The 18,426-nt window shown below is 49.5% G+C and overlaps 1 long non-coding RNA gene across 1 annotated transcript in view; it reads left to right on the forward strand.

Annotated features, from left to right (window-relative positions):
- Positions 1–18,426, forward strand: part of LOC307191232 — a 374,234-nt gene that overhangs the window by 43,481 nt on the left and 312,327 nt on the right. The window contains exon 3 of the long non-coding RNA XR_013829656.1: positions 5,127–5,261. This is a non-coding gene — a long non-coding RNA (uncharacterized lncRNA). The remainder of the gene's footprint in view (positions 1–5,126; positions 5,262–18,426) is intronic.

Genomic DNA, 18,426 nt, shown 5'->3' on the forward strand with positions numbered 1-18,426 from the left:
ACATCTGGTGGTGTGTTTTGGGGTGTCTGTGGCCTTATTATGATTTTAGGCAGCCTCTCTGCTAATGGGTGGGGTTGTGTTCCTGTCTTGCTAGTTGTTTGGCATAGGATGTCCAGCACTGTAGCTTGCTGGTCGTTGAGTGAAGCTGGGTGCTGGTGTTGAGATGGAGACCTCTGGGAGATTTTCGCCGTTTGATATTATGTGGAGCTGGGAGTTTCTTGTGGACCAGTGTCCTGAAGTTGGCTCTCCCACCTCAGAGGCATAGCCCTGACTCCTGGCTGCAGCACCAAGAGCCTTTCATCCACACGGCTCAGAATAAAAGGGAGAAAAAGTAGAAAGAATGAATTAGTAGAAGTAGAAAGAAAGAAAGAAAGGAGGAAGGAAGGAGGGAAGGAAGGAAAAAAGAAAGAAGATAAAGTAAAATAAAATAAAGTAAGATAAAATATAATAAAGTTATTAAAATAAAAAAATATTAAGAGAGAAAAAAGGAAAAAAAATTTAAAAAAACGGACGGATAGAACCCTAGGACCAACGGTGGAAGCAAAGCTATACAGAAAATCTCCCACAGAAGCATACACATACACACTCACAAAAAGGAAAACGGGAAAAAAATCATAAATCTTCCTCTCAAAGCCCACCTCCTTAATTTGGGATGATTCGTTTTCTATTCATGTATTCCACAGATGCAGTACATCAAATTGATTGTGGAGCTTTAATCCGCTGCTCCTGAGGCTGCTGGGAGAAATTTCTCTTTCTCTTCTTTGTTCTCACAGCTCCCAGGTGTTCAGCTTTGGATTTGGCCCCGCCTCTGCGTGTAGGTCGCCGGCGGGCGTCTGTTCTTCGCTCAGACAGGATGGGGTTAAAGGAGCCGCTGATTCGGGCGCTCTGGCTCACTCAGGACGTGGGGAGGGAGGGGCACGTAGTGCGGGGCGTGCCTGCGCGGCAGAGGCCGGCGTGAGGCGCGCCGTGCGTTCTCCCGGGGAAGTTGTCTCTGGATCCCGGGACCCTGGCAGTGGCGCGCTGCACAGCCTCCCCGGGTGGATAGTGACCTGTGCTCGCACACAGGCTTCTTGGTGGCGGCAGCAGCAGCCTTAGCGTCTCATCCCCGTATCTGGAGTCTGCGCATTTAGCCGCGGCTTGCGCCCGTCTCTGGAGCTCCTTTAAGCAGCGCTCTTAATCCGCTTTCCTCGCGCACCAGGAAACAAAGAGGGAAGAAAGTGTCTTGCCTCTTCGGCAGCTCCGGACTTTTCCCGGACTCCCTCCCGGCTAGCTGTGGCGCACTAGCCTCTTCAGGCTGTGTTTATGCCGCCAACCCCAGTCCTCTCCCTGCGCTCCGACCGAAGCCCGAGCCTCAACTCCAGGCCCCGCCCGCCCTGGCCGGGGAGCAGACAAGCCTCTCGGGCTGGTGAGTGCCGGTCGGCCCTGATCCTCTGTGCGGGAATCTCTCCGCTTTTCCCTCTGCACCCCTGTTGCTGTGCTCTCCTCCGCGGCTCTGAAGCTTCCCCCCTCCGCCACCCGCAGTCTCCGCCTGCGAAGGGGCTTCCTAGTGTGTGGAAATCTTTCCTCCTTCACGGCTCCCTCCCACTGGTGCAGGTCCCGTCCCTATCCTTTTGTCTCTGTTTATTCTTTTTTCTTTTGCCCTACCCAGGTACGTGGGGGGGTTTCTTGACTTTTGGGAGGTCTGAGGTCTTCTGCCAGCGTTCAGTAGGTGTTCTGTAGGAGTTGTTCCACGTGTAGATGCATTTCTGGTGTATCTGTGGGGAGGAAGGTGATCTCCGCGTCTTAAGCTTCCGCCATCTTCAGGATGTCTGTTCTATAGTCTCTCATTATTTTAAATATTCTGATTTTGTCAATTTTTCCTTTATCTGAAAAAAATTTTTTTTCTAGTATTCTTGTTTGTTTTGTCTGCTGGTTCTTGCTGGAGGTGACTGTTTCCTTATAATTTGGAATTGTAATTTTTGGATTGTGAGCTCTCATCTTCAGGGGGCTTGATCTGTGGGTTAAGTACCCGTTCCTTTCGGAAAGGTTTGCATTTGCTTCTTCTGGGCTTCCTGGGTTATCTCTTGTCATGGATCCATTTCATGTTAATTTCTCTTCTTGGAGGGTCCCAGATCCATAGTGTAATTTCAGATCCCAAACCCTTGTGAGTCATAGCCCTGGTGCCTAGAATTCTCAGCAGAGACTTCTTTATTCTAATAAAGTAGGAAGGAACAGATAAGTTTCCTTGCAGTCTCCCTGTACTAGTGAATGAATTTTTCTCATCCACCCCTTTATTGAGGTTGCATCTCTTTGAGAGTTCTGGCTTTATGTAGGGATTTTAGTTCCAAATTTCCACCTTGTACCAGATAAGTCTCATTTCCTGTGCTTGAATAGATGATGGTCCTGGTTACTGGTCTTGCTGGAATGTGAATCTCCTAGGCCCTCCTGTCTACCGAATAGGAGTTATGCTTCTTGAATAAGAGAGAAGGGAAGAGAGGGCCAGATTGGTTGTTTTAATGTGTTAGTAGCCTTTTTGGAACAGGTGAATATCATCTACTCCAGTGGTGCCAGATTGGTTGTTTTAATGTGTTTGTAGCCTTTTTGGAACAGGTGAATATCATTTACTCCAGTGGTGCCAGATTGGTTGTTTTAATGTGTTAGTAGCCTTTTTGGAACAGGTGAATATCATCTACTCCAGTGGCCTTTACCCTCTTTTACTTAAAAGAATTTTGAAAACCAGTGTGCCCTGTAGCACATTTTTAAGTTCCCATATGAGTAATTTCAAATTAAGTTGAAATAATTGCAAAAGATATAACCTCCAGTGTATTTGAAATATTTTCATTTAAAAAAACAGTTATATCACTTTTTAAAATGTTAGTGGCTTGATACCTACCATCATTTATTCAAAATGCACATACAACTTTTTTTTTTTTGGGCTGCACCATGTAACTTGTGGGATTTTAGTTCCTCGAGCGGGGATTGAACCCAGGCCCTCGGCAGTGAGAGCTCGGAGTCCTAACCACTGGACTGCCAGGGAATTCCCCTACAACTTTTTTTTAAACGTTTGAGACTTTACATCATTTTCTCTTTGAACTCATTTAAAATAATTTTATGATGTAATGTTTTGCCTTTAAAAGTATTTTAAATTGTCTTATACTTCTCAGCAACACAAAGCAACATAAAGTTACATTTTATTACTTGTGATCGTAACTCCTTAAGCGTTGACCACATTTCTCTGGATTGAGTTATTTTTGCAATTATTATGAATAGGCTATGGCTCAAAATAACAAATACATTACAAAATTTGATAAATACTTAAATAATGGAAATATTTCATGAGGTGGACTTGACGGTCAAGTCTCTCTGGGCAAATACTACTGTGGCTTAAATGAGACAGGAGTCAGTATATTTCACTCATATTTTAATTAAACATTTTATTTATTTTATTTTTGATTCTTGGCTGCATTGTTGCTGCGCATGGGCTTTCTCTAGTTGTGGCTATTCTTCGTTGCGGTGTGTGGGCTTCTCACTGCGGTGGCTTCTCTTGTTGTGGAGCAAGGTCTCTAGGTGTGTGGGCTTAAGTAGTTGTGGCACATGGGCTCTGTAGTTGTGGCTCGTGGGCTCTAGAGCGCAGGCTCAGTAGTTGTCGCGCATGGGCTTAGTTGCTCCGTGGCATGTGGGATCTTCCCGGACCAGGGCTCGAACCCATGTCCCCTGCATTGGCAGGCGGATTCTTAATCACTGAACCAGCAGGGAAGCCCCACTCTTATTTTGATTTTTATTGATATAAGCACTGAACAACTTTGCTCGCATAAATAAGAGGATTTGGAAAAGAGGGAATTTTGTTCTACCTGTTATTCAGTTCTTTAATTTACTTTTAATTTTTTAAGCCCCAAATCACATGGTCACATGGTGATCTAGCATCAAAATTTTTTTTTCACAACCTATTAGTCAACAGTTTGATTAGGTTCCCTTCGGATTTTCTAGCAAGCAAAGAACTGAAAAACCATGACTTGCAAAAAGTGAATGGAGTCACTTATTTTCTCACCACGTAAACAAATGTTGGAAACTTGCTCTTTGGTCTGGCGCCCCAGAGATTTTCACACCTGGAATCAAGCGGCACATTGAGATTCTGGGTGGGTGGGAGGTGTGCCTTTCTTTCGTAAAGTCGGAGAACAGAAATTGAGTGGGAGGCTTCTGCGGCAGGTGTTTTCAGGTAGATCAGCTTTAGTGGGGAGGGCTTTTGGAAGTTGAGGATCTGGAATGGAAAATGGTTCCCCTTGAGACTGCCAGGCCTGAGCACCCCCTGGAGAGTTTTCCAGACCCTCAGTCATTTGTTTGAAGGAAGTCTTCCTGGAAGAAGAAGGCTTTGCAGCTGGATTGTAAGCTCTGTGAATAGGGACCACATCTGTGTCTGGGTGGTGCTCAGCAAGTTCAAGGTGGATGATAATAAGCTAACATTTATTGTGTGTTTACCATCACATTGACATCTGCCTTAGCTCAGTCAGTCCACACGTAAGTCCATGAGGAGTTTGTTCTCACTGATTCCATCTCACACGTGAGGTGCTGAAGACCAGACGGGCAAAGAACATTTTAAAGGTGCCTGAGTGGTACATAGTAGAACTGGGGCCTGAATCCCAAAGAGTCTGTCTAACATCAAAGCAGCAAAGTGAGGCCTCAGGGTGGCCCTCTGACTCCCCTTCCCTTCTCTTCAGTCAGGGAGAGAAGAGAAGAGATTGCTTCTTGGATAATTAAAAATAATAGAACGGTAGTGTTGGAAATGGCTTTTTAAATGAGCAACCTGCTATGGGGTGAGTTAGCTTTTCTCAGTCCTGGTACCTTATGTGTAAAACAGGGATGTGATGTTGATGATGATGGTGATGGGGATGATGATGGTGGTAGCAATACCTACTGCATAAGGGAGCAGTTATCTCATAGCCAGTACCTGCCACTGCTGGACACTTAGCTCTTTCTTAGTTTAGGCAAACATCTGTCTTCCATCCCCTCATCTACAAAACACTTTTCTAATAACAAGCTTTCAGCTGTTTGATGTTTAAATACCTATTCCCTTTATTGTCTCTCCTCCAGGATAAATCTCATGAGTCCTTTGTCTAAATGGAAGTTATAATTTTTTTTTTCCCCCCCAGATGCGCAGGCTCAGCGGCCATGGCTCATGGGCCCAGCCGCTCCGCGGCATGTGAGATCCTCCCGGACCGGGGTACGAACCCGCGTCCCCTGCATCGGCATGCGGACTCTCAACCACTGCGCCACCAGGGAAGCCCGTAAGTTATAATTTTAATACTCCTTATTTTCCTGGTCACTCTCCTCTGGATATATTCTCATTTGTCAAAATGACTTTAAAAATATGGTATCCAGATTGTATCGCCGTATTCCAGATGTGGTTTGACTGGGGCAGAATGCTGTGAAATTGCTCTTTCCCTGGATCTTTAGATGTCATCTAAACACTTAATGGTTCTTCCTAAGCGTCCTCACTGTTGACTCGGTAAACTTCTGTGAAGTCACCATCCACAGATTATGATGCAAGTCGGCTGCAAACCCCATCTCCCATCCCATGTTACAGTTTTGCAGGGGACAGCTTGTAACCTTGAACATGGGACTTTACATTTACCTCTGTGAAATTTCATTTTGTTGCCCACAGTCCATATTCTAGCTTGTCCAAGTGGTTTTGAATCCTGATTCTGTTCATTAAGGAGGAGAGCACAACGCATGACGGTGTAAGGTGAACAGGGCGGCTTAGGAGAAAGAGCAGGGAGTGAATGGTGTTGCAGACATCCAAGCCAATTGGGTCATCACTATTTTAGGTTCTTTCTCTTTGATAGCAGTCCCTTCTATTATTTAGAGATAGGTGAAGGATATGTTTCTCCACCCCCCTACTAAATGCACTCTTGTAAGTTCCGTGATGTCCCAGCTCCCTGTCCCTTGGCATTCTTCTCTGCACTTTGCATACTCGGGGTAGATGAAGTGATGCTTGAGCAGAGGATTCAGCTAACTATCTAATTGCAACCAGGTGACAAACGTCCACAAACACTGGTGGAATCCTAAGGCCTGGGAGCTACTCCGAAAGGCGTGGGCTACCGGGTTCGGTGGGTTTTTTCCGCTCCGTTCACACATGGGTGAGAATGCCTGTGAAATCTTTTCGCCAATCCATGGATCTTGAACAGCATTCAGTTCAGCAACAAAAATATTTTCTAACATCCATTCTACTAATTAACAGAAGTGGTTAGTGTGGATCAGAGATTAAGTTGGCTGGAATGCTTGTCAGTAGCTGCCTGTTGGGTGTGGGATTTTCATGAGAGTGTTCCAAATGCTAACTGCCTGTGCCTGGACTGTGTATCCCCGTTAAGGAACTTGAGAGGTTAAATAACCTCCTCTGGGCTATCCATGGATAACAATGCTATATGTGACTATGGGGGTTAATTTTATGTGCCAGCTGGACTGGGCCACAGGGTGCCCAGATATTTGGTTGAACATTGTGTCTGGGTGTGTCCATGAGGGTGTTTCTGGATGAGGTTGAATATTTAATTAGTAGCCTGAGTGAAGCAGATTGCCCTCCATAAGGTGGGTGGGCCTCATCCAATCTGTTGTGGATCTGAGTAGAACAAAAAGGCTGACAGAAAGAGGGAACTTCTGCCTATTTGAACTGAGACAGTGATTTTTTTCCTGCCTTCAGACCGGAACAGAAAAATGGGCTCTTCTCGGGTCTTGAGGCTGCTGGCTTTTGACTGGAACTTATCCCATAGGATCTGCTGGGTCTCCAGTTTGCCTGCAGATCTTGGGATTTCTTAGCCCCCATAGTCGTGTGGGCCTATTCCTTGTAATAAATCTCTCTCTCTCTCTCTCTCTCTCTTTCTATGTATGTATATATCTCCTATTGGTTCTGGTTCTCTGGAGAACCCTAATACAGGTACGTATGTACTGCCATCTGTGCAGAAGTATTGTGAAGTAAGTTATAACAAGGTAGCAGATTGGGAGATGGGTGCTAGATTTTCTTCCCCACTGTTGCTGCCAACTGGTTCTGCATGCCACAGAGTGGTCCTGTGAGTATCACCATGGTCACACAGAGAGGTCCCGTCTAGGCACCCATCTGTTATGCAACAGGACTGGTACACATCCCACGATGTCACGTGGCGTGACTTCTCTGCGGGTGGTGGGGGGAAAGGGAGCCTGCAGAGCAGAGTTGGCATTACCCTCCCGTCATCCCTCCAAAGAGCCATGCCAGGGCAGGGCTTTGCTGGACGCACAGCGTGGGTTTGCATTCCAATGGCAGGGGTCTGCCTCATTTTGGGGGCAAGTGTGAGAGTGACTTGATACCAGGGAAGGGAGCCCTCACTCCCTGGCACAGGGCGTCTGGGTTCCAGCTCCAGCTGTTGCTGAGAGTTTTCAGCTGCTCAGACCCTGGAGATCTGGGGCCCCTCGGGAGTGGCAGCTCCTCTGCAGAGGGTGAGAGTAGAGAGGGAGGATACCCACCATTCCAATGAGAAGTGGGCTTGAGTGCAGCAGTTTGCACTGGGAGAAGTTAGGGAGGGGCTTTTCCAGCTGCCTTGGTGCCCAGGAAACCCAGAGTGGGGCCTTGGGGTCAATGTACGACAGTCCTGCCCCTTGCATCACATTTTGTGACTGTGATGGTTGTGCCCCTTCCTGGGTCTCAGCCTTCTCATCTTTTGGAGTGATGAGATTGCTTTTTGGTCTCTCTCAGGTTCTGCATTCTAAATGGGGACAGAGGCCTACCTCCCTCTAGTACACAGACTCTTGATATACAAATGGTGTATGTCAAATATATAAACTCCCGTGGTTCAAAATATTGAATAATTTTCCTTCACATTTTCTTGCACAAATGAGTAACAGTTGAATTTTAATATTTTGCTAATAATGATGCTAGGTGATTGGAATGTGGAAAGAGATTTTAAGAAATGCTCAGAAAAGACAGATAAAGGCTTCATATTGCGGAGTGACTCAGTGAGCATTTGTAGGACAATGATGTTTCTGTCATTTTCTCATGCTCATTAAAAATGGCATGTGGAGATTCTGGGTCCATAGAGTTCTGTCTTTTCTCCCTAAAAGCGTCACATTTGTTTTAATTCTCAGCGTGACTGATTTTGGAGACAGGCAGCCCTTCTCAAAAGTGCAGATCATCTTGACTTCAAAACAGTGATAGATTCAGTCTTCACATTTTCGTGACCAAATGGAGAACAGGATCGCGGAAACCGTTTTGCCCACTGGCTCACACTGGCAGGGCCGGAGCAAGGCTGCAGGAGGTAAATGGATGCAGCGTATCGACCTGGTTACCGTGCAGCTGAATAATTATGATGGCATCATTTTTCTGCATTCGGTCAAAACTGCACACAGAGCAATCTGACGGTGCCCATTGGTCTAGACCATTTTTCTTCATAAAAGCCACTGCATTTGTCTCCTTTTACATGCAGCTCATCTCAGAGGCAGATAACTTACTTCTGAGGTACAGATGTGCCCCTTTTCAAAATCCTCCGGAAGTCTCTCCTCAACTTTTCCTTTCCTGCACCTAGCAAAGTGTCCTGAGTATAACAGGCGGTCAGTAAATCTCTGTTGTGGCTGATGAGGACAGGAGTGAAATTGAGGAAGCCTTTCATGGGTTTATAATGGCGACGCCGTGCAGTAGATTGGTGCGAGGGGTTGCCAGAAACATCCGATGATTACCGCTACAGCCCCATCTCCCTCGGTAAGCCTTTGATTGAAAGGCGATACAGGTATCATTTTGCTGCATTAGGAGGAAAAGGTATATGGAGATTTGATGTGTGTGGTGTTTCATAACTTTCTCTCCATCAAACAGTGACATTTGTCTTCTTTCATCTAAGGCTGAATCATTTGTGAAATGGAGACCTAAATTTTAAGGCGCAGAACATTTCAGGTTAACCATCCTTGAGAAAGCTTGCTTCATGTTGTTTTCTGCCCAGATGGGGAGTAAGAATATAGAAACCGGTTACCTCCTGACAGTGGCACTTCTGAGTCAGAGCACGGGGAGGGGCGGCTGCAGGAGGCTGCCTGACATCGCTGGTTTGTTTTGCTTTTGATTCATTTAACAGCTGCAACCCAGACAGTGGAACCTGCGTGGGGCGATGGTAGGGGGGAGCCAGAGGGTGGTTTTGGGGAGCAAGGATAAAGGAAAATCCTGCACAGTGACATTTCCTGGAGACCCATCCTATGCCAGACACTATACCAGGCAGTGGGAATCCAAAGATGAATATGGTCTCTGTCCCCAAGGAGCTCCTGGTTAAATGAGGGAAATGGACCAGGAAGCAAATGCTTCCAGCACAGAGAGGTCCATGGTGACACAGAAGGGCATCTGGGGCCAAGTCAGCTCTTATCTGAGGTCAGAGCCTTTGGTGGGTGAGGAGACCAGACTGGCAGGCAGATGGAAGAGATGAGATCCAGGCAGGGAGACCTGGGGAGAAGGGGTCACGGTGCGGGCGAAGCCCACCCGTATCAGAGCCCCGTGGAAGGAGCTGGACGCTAAGCCAGACGATCCCTGAGTGCTGGGGTCAGAAAGGAGGGATCCTCATCTGCAGGAGGAGGAAAGGGGAATAGGAATGCGGGAACAGAGAGAGAGGCTCCCTCCCGCCAGCAGTCTGGCCCTGGTGTAGGGCCCAGACACAGCATCCTGTGGGAAAAGGGCAAAGACTGGGGAGGTGATGGGAGGAAAGGCGATTTTTGCGTTTGGGTTGCGCAGGGATGTGGTCGCACTGCTGCAGGCTTTCCAGCAGAGGGCAGGAGAGGCCCATGCATGAGGCTCGGACAGCACGGGCTGCAGGGGCTGGGAGGTCAGGAAGATGGGGAGAAAGGATGGGGAGGAAAAGCTAGGCCCAAGTCTTCTTTCCAAGAAAGACTCGCTAGGCGGACATTTCCCAGCCCCTGGCTTCTACAGAGCTGGGTGGAAATTGTGACACGGGGTGGCCCGTGCAGAGGGTTCATTTAGAAGGTGACTCCAGGCAGCACCTGCGAGGACCTGGCTCTGGCCTCCTCGCCTGTCTGCTCTGCTCCTAGCCCGCGGTTCAGAAGCGGGGATGACTTGTCCCCCTCCTTGGCCTGTGTTGCTCCTGCGTCAGGACATCTGGTTTGTGAGAGAGGCTCGTGTGGGTGGACATCCCGCATCCTCAGTTCCACACCTCCGGACCTCGGTGGGGGGGGGGGGGGTCGTGTCTCTGTCACGGCATCAATCAAACCCTTCCCCATCCCTGGAAACCACGGAAGGACCCTGTCCTGCCATCCAGTTGTGGGCAGTCAAGTGGGAGAGCTTTGAGCCGAAGTCTTGGGGTCAGGCTCTGGCTGGGACCTCCCCTCATCTCTCTGAGACTCAGTTTTCGCTTCCGAGAAGCAGGGATTAGAAAACCAGCTCTTACCCAGCGCTGTTAGGAATCTGAAATGAGATAATTGCATAAACACTTTTCTGAACAGTTAAGTGGTACAGAAATGTGATTTTATGTCATTGATCATCTGTTTCAGGCATGAAAGTTCTGTGAGGACAGGGACGGGGTCTTATCCATCCCTCTGCCTCTGTGGGGCTGAGCACTGTTTTTGTGGATGGAAGCCGATCCCTGAGGAAGGGGTGGGCAGTGAGTGCCGTCCTGGTCAGCACCGGCTCCTTATAGGACAGGGTGCAGTGGGGCAGTGGATGAGGCCAAGAGGCTGCTGCCCAGGCCCGACCTGTTCTGAGACGGTGGATGTTCTGAGGACAGAGGATAAAAATTCCAGAGTCCCCATGGAGGTGACGCCTCCCACAGGAAGCTTTCCTAGAGCAGATTGGGTGCATTTGTAATGCCACGTGGCCCGGGGTGGCAGGGAGGGGTCAGGGATGGCAGAAGTAGGCCAGGCAGGCAGTCGAGGGCTGGAAACGAGCCCCAGTGCCGCTGGTGCTGGGAGCTGGGCTGCCTTTTCTTCTCCGACCGTTCCCCTTTCTAGCTGGCGAGAGCTTTTGATCGCAGCCCCTTGGGTGCACAGGAGAGACCGCTCCATAGCTCACAAGCGTCCTGGATTCCTTAACCTGTCTTCCTTCTTTCTGCAGAGCAGACGTGTGTGGGGGGCGTTCACAGGCTCCGACAAGTCCCATTTCCTTACTAATAAATATTCCTCCTCTCGTCTCTGAGCTAAAAGAAAAAGTCCAGAGGAAGAACAAGTTACCCATTTGTCACCGGCTCCTCCATCCAGACCAGGGGACACATTTTGCTGTTGCTTGTGGCCAACTCGGGGAAACAAGGATGAGGGATGTGCTTGTTTCTTTCCAATTGGTTTAATCCTGCTTGGAAGGGCCAGCCCTGCCCTTGACCCTGGCCTGGTCGCAGCTGGGAGAGTTGCAGGAGGAGGGGGAGGGCAGTGCGGGGCAGCGGCTCAGGCAGGGGCCATAGGAGATCAGACAAAAGCAGGGAGGAAGGGGGAGAGGGGATAGAAGGTTGGGGACACTGACCAGGGGATGCTCTGCCCCCCAGGGGAGGAGAGGAAGAAGGTTCCCAAACCAAAGAGGGTACGGGCCTGCGGAGAGCCCAGAGCTCTGGCTACCTTTACCTAAGGAGCTTGGCATCTCCTTGGTGACGGCCGTGCTAGTCATTTGTTAACAGGAGCATCTTGTCCAGCAAGCAGACTGTCGGCGCTCCGGCCTTGCAGCCACTAGCCCGGCGTGTCTGCATCCTGCGGGCTGTCTACCCGCTACGCTGGGGGGCATCTCCAGGCTCTAAGATGCTTCTGTTTTCTCTGGTATTTGCTCATCCCTGATTAATGTACTTTGCAGCCTCTTACAGAGAGCACAGACCGTGGCCAGATCACGAGCCCGGTCTTGGTGGTGCCGGCGCATGTGTCTGTCACGATGAGCTCTCGTGATGGCAGATGTTCTGGGACCTGTCGCAGGGACCCAGAAACAGTTGTTTGATATTATCTGTCAGAGTCCTGGGCAAGGAAGGCAGACCCCGTGTTGGGGGTCTCAGTTCCCACCTGGCTGTGTGATACGGGTGAGGGTCGCAGCTCCCTGGGCCTCGTCCTTTCTCATCTGCGAAGTGGCAGGAAGCCCGTCGCTGCCCTGTCACGCCCTTCAGGTTTGGATTCGAGGTGACGTTTAGTGTATGTGAGTCTCTCTGTGTCCCGTGAAGGAGGGTGTCAGTGGAGCTGCTGTGATGGTTATTCTTTGGGGGAGGTTGGCGAGCTCTCTCTCTCTGCTCTCCATCTCCCTGTCCCCCTCTCATTTCTGTGCTGCCTGTTCCCGCCCGCCCTGCAAGCTGGCCCCGCGCACTGCCCAGACGCGGCCAGTCCCACGGCCCCGGTGGGAGCCACCCACCCAGTGGGCTCCGTGGTGTGGCGCCCAGTGGAGGAAGGGAGGACGCCCTTCCGGCCTGTGCTGTCTTCTTTGACATCAGCCTGGAATGTTCTGGAAGCTGCCAGCAGGGGGCAGTAGCACCCCGCACCTTGACCCCTCACCTGTGCTTCCCCACTGGGGCCAGAAGCCCGCCTCAGTGAGCGGTGTGTGCGGCAGGCAGGTCAGGAGTGAACCCCTGACCTGGGCCGTGTGCGATGGGTGTGGCAGGCCCACCTCGAGAGCCAGACGTGGCACCAGGTGCTGACTTCCTTGGGGAGCAGGAGCTTCGGGGGGTGCTGTCCTGGGTGATGCTGACCAGCGGTGAGGCCCCCAGCGCCGTCCTCAGCGGCTGCTTGTGTCCACCGAGCGCCCTGTCCTGAGGGAGGGGCCACAGGGTTGGCTCCGTTGAGCGCAGAGGATGGGCTGGGAGCAGGCAGGTGGGTCACTTGGTGGCCTGGGCCCCTGCCCCGTGCCCAGACCTCTGCCCTCAGCCGCCACTGCGAGCCGGCCCCGCCTACCCGCCGCCCCCTGCCCCAGACGCGGCCAGTCCCATGGCCCCTCCACTCCAGACATGAGCCCCGGCCCCTCCTGGCCCAGCTCCTGGGGGCCCGGTTCCTGCACTCAGCCACCTCCTCTCCTCTGCATTCCTGGCGCCGCTGCATTGAGGTGGAAGGTGGTTACCAGTTTCCTTTCCCAGCAGTTACCCCCCTCGCCCAACATTTGGATGACGTCGCAGGATGCTTACTGACCACAGGGGACTTGTCCCAGGGTTTCTAGGGACTCCTGGCCTCTGAGGAAAGAAGAATAACACAGATCTTGTGTATCTGTTGTGTTTTGCCCATAGGGAGTTTTTGAGGGCTGGGGGGTGGTGGGCTTAAAGGCAGGTAGTGTCAGTGTTTGCCATTGTTATTGTTCCCTCCTCCATCTGAAACAAGAGCCAGTCACGTCCTGAATCTTGGCAATCACTTGGCTTCCCATGGGTGATGGGGGGATCTCTCTCACAGGGCCCATCTCCCCAGAAAGCAGGAATCACACACTGTCTACTTACACCTGAGAAATACTCGGTGCTGTGGAGTATTCTGATATGAGGGTGTCACGGTGTCTTGTTTTCTCCACTCCTATGTTTTCCAGTGTTGCTGTTATTAAATTATTCATTCGGTAACATTTATTCACTCACTCACTGGTTTATTGGTATTTATTGAGCACCTACTATGCACCAAGTGCTTTTTTTTTTTAAAGTTAGGGGAATTGAGATCCCATTTCAGGCCCCGTGAATAGTCTCACCCTGCCCTCTTCTAATGAAACACAGCTGTGGCTCCAGATGTGGGGATAGAGGGGTGAGCAGGACGGAGCCAGGGGAGAGAGCTGGGCTCGTATGTAGCAAAGCAGAACTGGGAGGGAGAAGAGATGCGACAGATGTTGGGGGAGAAGAGGACAGATCAGGGTAAGAGACAGGACAGACTGGGGAAGGAGACAAGATGGATGGGTTGGCCGATCTGGGGACAGGGAGAGGGAAGGAGACAGGAACGGGGAGGAGGGGGCAAGGGGCATGGCTGGGGGAGAGGGCTGGGGGAGAGGCAGTGAGGAACACTGGGCAGAGGGGCCCGGGGGGTGGGGCGAGAGGATGGCATGGTCTCAGGAGAGAGTCTGCAGTTCAGGTTTGGGACTGGAATCCCTGAGTAGGAAGTGATGGGGCACAGTTCAGACCCAGGTTCCGGGGGCCTGGAGGTCACAGCTGCAGCCGCAGAGCTGGCCGCCAGTGGCTGGCAGCCGGCGTCGGGGGGTGGGGGGCGTGCATCCCTGATGGCCAGCTTGTCCGTGTGCTGTGCAGGGGTGGGTGACCAGGTGCTCTGGGAATAATGGCATCAACAGGCAAAGCCCCTGCCTTCAGGGAGGTCCCACTGAGTGGCCAGAGCCAGCTAGAAGCAGAATGAGGGCAGGGTTGGTGACGAAATGAGGTTTGTCCTCTGGCCCCTCCCTGCTCCAAGCAGAGCTCCCCACTGCCAGCCCCCTCCCCTGGTGGTCCTCAGCTAGGCTGTGTCTGCCTTTCTCTCATCGAAGTTTCAAAACATACTAGCTCTGTGTCCCTTTCCTGAGTATTCTCCTGGTTGTCGGGAGCAACTTTAATAAGTTATGGTGTTAAGCACTCTTACTGACTCCGGATGATGCCTTCCAGGTAGCGTTTATTCTTTGGAGCCATAAATAGCTTAAGGCAACATAGTGAGTAAAACAGGACCACAGGCAGCCAGACAGGGCCAGTGGGAGGATAATGGGGGAAATCTGGACTCAAGGGGCATCAGACCCCACCCTGTAGGTGGCCAAGCTATCCTCCTTATCCATGCATCAGGACCGCATTTTTACGACGTCCAAGGAAATCTCTGGGGAAGTGGGTTCCACTCTTCTCTCATTGGTTCTAAGGTTCCTAATAAGCACACAGATGCCCTGATGCCTAAAGGCCCTCCCCCTCCCCCTTTCCTCCTTCCCAGCTGAGATCTGAGCGGCCTCCCCTTCCAGCCCCGGTGAAGGTGGACAGCCGTGGAGCTTTTTTCTTTCTTTTGTGAAGGTTCTTTCTGATTCTCTCTTTCAGCTCTTTTCTCCTCAAGTTCAAAGAAAATCAGGTTCCTTTAACCTTTACTCAAGCTTCTTGCTCTTTAATCCCTAATCATTTCTGCAGTTTCTGTCCTCTAAATCTTTTCCAGTTCTTGCTTCTCAAGGGAAACCTTAAATTGGACACATTAGGGGTTTGGGGAGTTTTAATGGGGTGATGGCTCCTTGGTTCATATCTAATATTGCAACATAATAATGATAAAAAAGTGAATGTTTTCATTTTTCCTCCTTTGTCAGGCTCTGTTTGCAGGGTTTCTTGTATGTATCTTAATTTAATCTTCATAACAGCTGGCCTATGAGGAAGGCATTATGATTCCATTTTACAGATGAGAAAAACTAGGCTCAGATAAGTTAAAGTCATTTGTGCGAAGTCACACCCTAGTTAATGTAAGAGGCAGGTAGGGGTTGGGGGAGGGTGCTACAGAGCTCGAAGCTGACTTTTGTAAATATGGAAATTTGTTCTAATTCTAATTTTAAAAATCTTAATAATTCATGCAGATATTTTGCGTTGTGCTTTATACAAAACCCACATTTGTTTTAATGTAAGAATAACGCTTTTTATTTCGATGAACCTCAGGATAGAATTGATGCTCTGGGGAGACATGCCATGTCTACGTTGTGGCCTCAGGCCCCCAGGGCACACCCCCATGCCCCTCTGGGCTTCAAACACCCCAGAGGCCAATTTCTGTTCTCTGAGTCCTGAGACCTGTCCTCTAGCATCACCACATAGCTGGACAGCTTTATAGGTATCTTTTCTCCTGGAGCACCAGTTCCTCAACTTCTAAGAAACGAATGATTTGTTTCTTAGAGTCCTTTTGAAGAGAATGTAAAATAATAGATACGAGAGGCTCTGCGAAGTGCGAAAGCATGACAGGCTTGGTGAATGTTTACATCTTGGTATCAGGAGGCCGTGTGAGCTGCACTGAGCCTCTGATTTACTCTGGCCCTAGATTTATTTTCCTGTGCGTCCACAGATTTATTCTACCAAGAGTTTCTATTTAGCCCCATCTCTGCTTCCCGGGGTCCATATGAAGTCTGTGTTTCCCTGACTTGATTTCTCTGCCTGATTAATAGAATTTCTCTCCAAGTGAGGAGGGGGGCACGGGTGACTGCAGGGCAGGGGGGTGTCCCCGCCCGTGAGAGCCGACATAGCCGACCCTGAAGTTGGAATTTTCACAGAACACTCGCCCTACCTGAGCATCGGCATCTTTCAGTATCCAGATGGAGCGCGCCATGCGGGGATGCTGCTTATGGAAATGAGATGACACCGAGGTGATGCAGCAGTCAGTGGGTATGTACGCAGTGCCTGCTCTGAACCAGACGCTGCTCTAGGGCTTGAGATATCAACCAGCCCGGCAGGCAAAGATTCCTGCCCTTGGGAGCTTGGATCCCAGTGTGTACATACATGAGGGGTAAACATAAGTAAAGGTATGAATAAGCAAAAAGTACAGTCTGTTAGAAGGAGAGAAAGGAGAGAGTAAGCAGAGAGAGGGGCATCAGGAGTGTTGGATGGTGGGTGCTACTTGTAAATGGGGGTCAGGGTGAGCCTTGCCAGGAAAGTGAGATTGGCACAGCCTCCTTCAGGTCTCCATCTGAGGTCGGTCAAATTGATGTCTGTGGGCAGGGTGGAAGGACCAGATGGAAGAAAGGAATTAAGGCAGGATTAAGCCTGGCGTGTCTGAGGAGTATCAGAGTAGCCGGTGCGGCTGAAGTGGACACGAGGAGAAGAACAGCAGGAGAAAAGGTCAGAGAGGACGAGGGGAGGGCACGATATATCTAGAGCCTTCTCGGCTTGTCCTCTAAGTGAAACGGGAGCCTTCTCAGGGTTTGAAGCAGAAAAATGACATCATGTGACATCTTTTCAGCTTAGCCAGCCCCCCCCCCCCCCCCCCCCAAAATTCCACCCCGGTTCCCTGGCTGAAGTTCGCAGGCCCTGGGAGTCAGAGGTGGGCGGTAGCTCTGCTGGAGCCACCTGGTCTGAGAGTGAGGAGAGGTGGCTGCTGGGGGGAGAGTCAGGGGGCCTGTGACCATGCCATGAGGAGGGAGAGTGGACCCTCAGAAGACAGACACGGACTGTCCACCACCCTCAGTTAGCTGGTGCTGCAGATAGGACCTGGGCATAAATAACACTCCAGTAAAAGGCTCTGGGAGTTCAGAGAAGGATGAGATTAATACAGATTCTGAGGATTTAAGGTTTAATTATGGGGGATGCCATTTAATCTGGGACTTAGATAGTAGGGTTTGGATATGAACGAAGGGGCATCCTGCTGGAAATAGCTGAAATGTGCACTGGGGTAGAAATGAAAGAAACAGCCGTGGTAACTGGTTCTACTTCATTGGATTGTAGGATGTATGAGGGGAAGGGTGGAAAGTTAGGTTGATTTGTGAGGGCCTCAAATACTACTTTGGATGCTCTGAGGAGATAAGTATAGCATTGTTATTCTATGTTTAAAGGATCAGGACATAAACTTGCTAGAGTTCTAGAACCACTCGGTAAGGAGAGAGAGAGGTTAAGAACCAAATTCAGAGAAATGGGTAGAGTTGAGGGCCTTGTTTGGAAGATAATTGTGCAGTTGTGGGGCTTCAGGTAATTGAGTCATCTCAGGAAACAAGACCACATGATCAAAAACATGGGGATAAAAAGAGACGATAGAAATAAACCCATAGAAGATACAGATCTCAGAATGAGTAGAAATGGACATTAAAAGGGAGTTACATGAGAAGATGGAGAACTTCAAGAGAGAACTGGAATCTGTGAACAGAAAAGAGAAAAATTCTGGAACTGAAAAATGCACCATAGGATGGGTTTAACAGTAGGTTTGGCACACCTGAAGAGAATAGTGGTCTGGAAGTAGAAGAAAATATCCAGAGGAAAGAGAAAAGTGTAAAATTCAGAAAAGAGTATAAGAGAAAGAATATGGTGAAAAGGTTTAACATATATGCATTGGGAATCCCAGAAAGAGAGGAGAGAGATAATGGGGCAGAAACAATATCTAAAGAAATAATAACCAGGAATTTTATGAAAGTGATGAAAGACATCAAGCTGTGGGCCCAAGAAGCACCACGAACCTCAAGCAGGATAAATACAAAGAAAACCCGTATATCTAGGCTCCTTGGAGTAAAATGGCCAGAAACAAAGACAAAGAGAAAAATCTTAAAGGCAGCCGAAGAGGGGAAAATATACGTGACCTTCAAACAAACATCAGTAAGATCCACAGCTGGCTTCTCACCAGAAATGATGAAAGCCAGAAGACAATGTAAGGCTATCTTTAAAGTGCTAAAAGAAAATAATTGCTAATCTGGCATTCGACACCCATTGAAGACACCCTTCAAAAGTTAAAGTGAAACAGAGCATCTTTGGGCAAACAGAAACAGAGAGAATTCTTCACATGCAGGCCTATCCTAAAAGAAATACTAAAACAATTCTTAGGACAGAAGGAAAAGGATTCCAGAAGGAAGCACAGGGATATAGGAAGGAATGAAGAGTGAGGGGGTAGATAAATAAA

Source organism: Stenella coeruleoalba, assembly GCF_951394435.1.
Source record: "Stenella coeruleoalba genome assembly, chromosome: 9".
Lineage (NCBI taxonomy): Eukaryota > Metazoa > Chordata > Mammalia > Artiodactyla > Delphinidae > Stenella > Stenella coeruleoalba.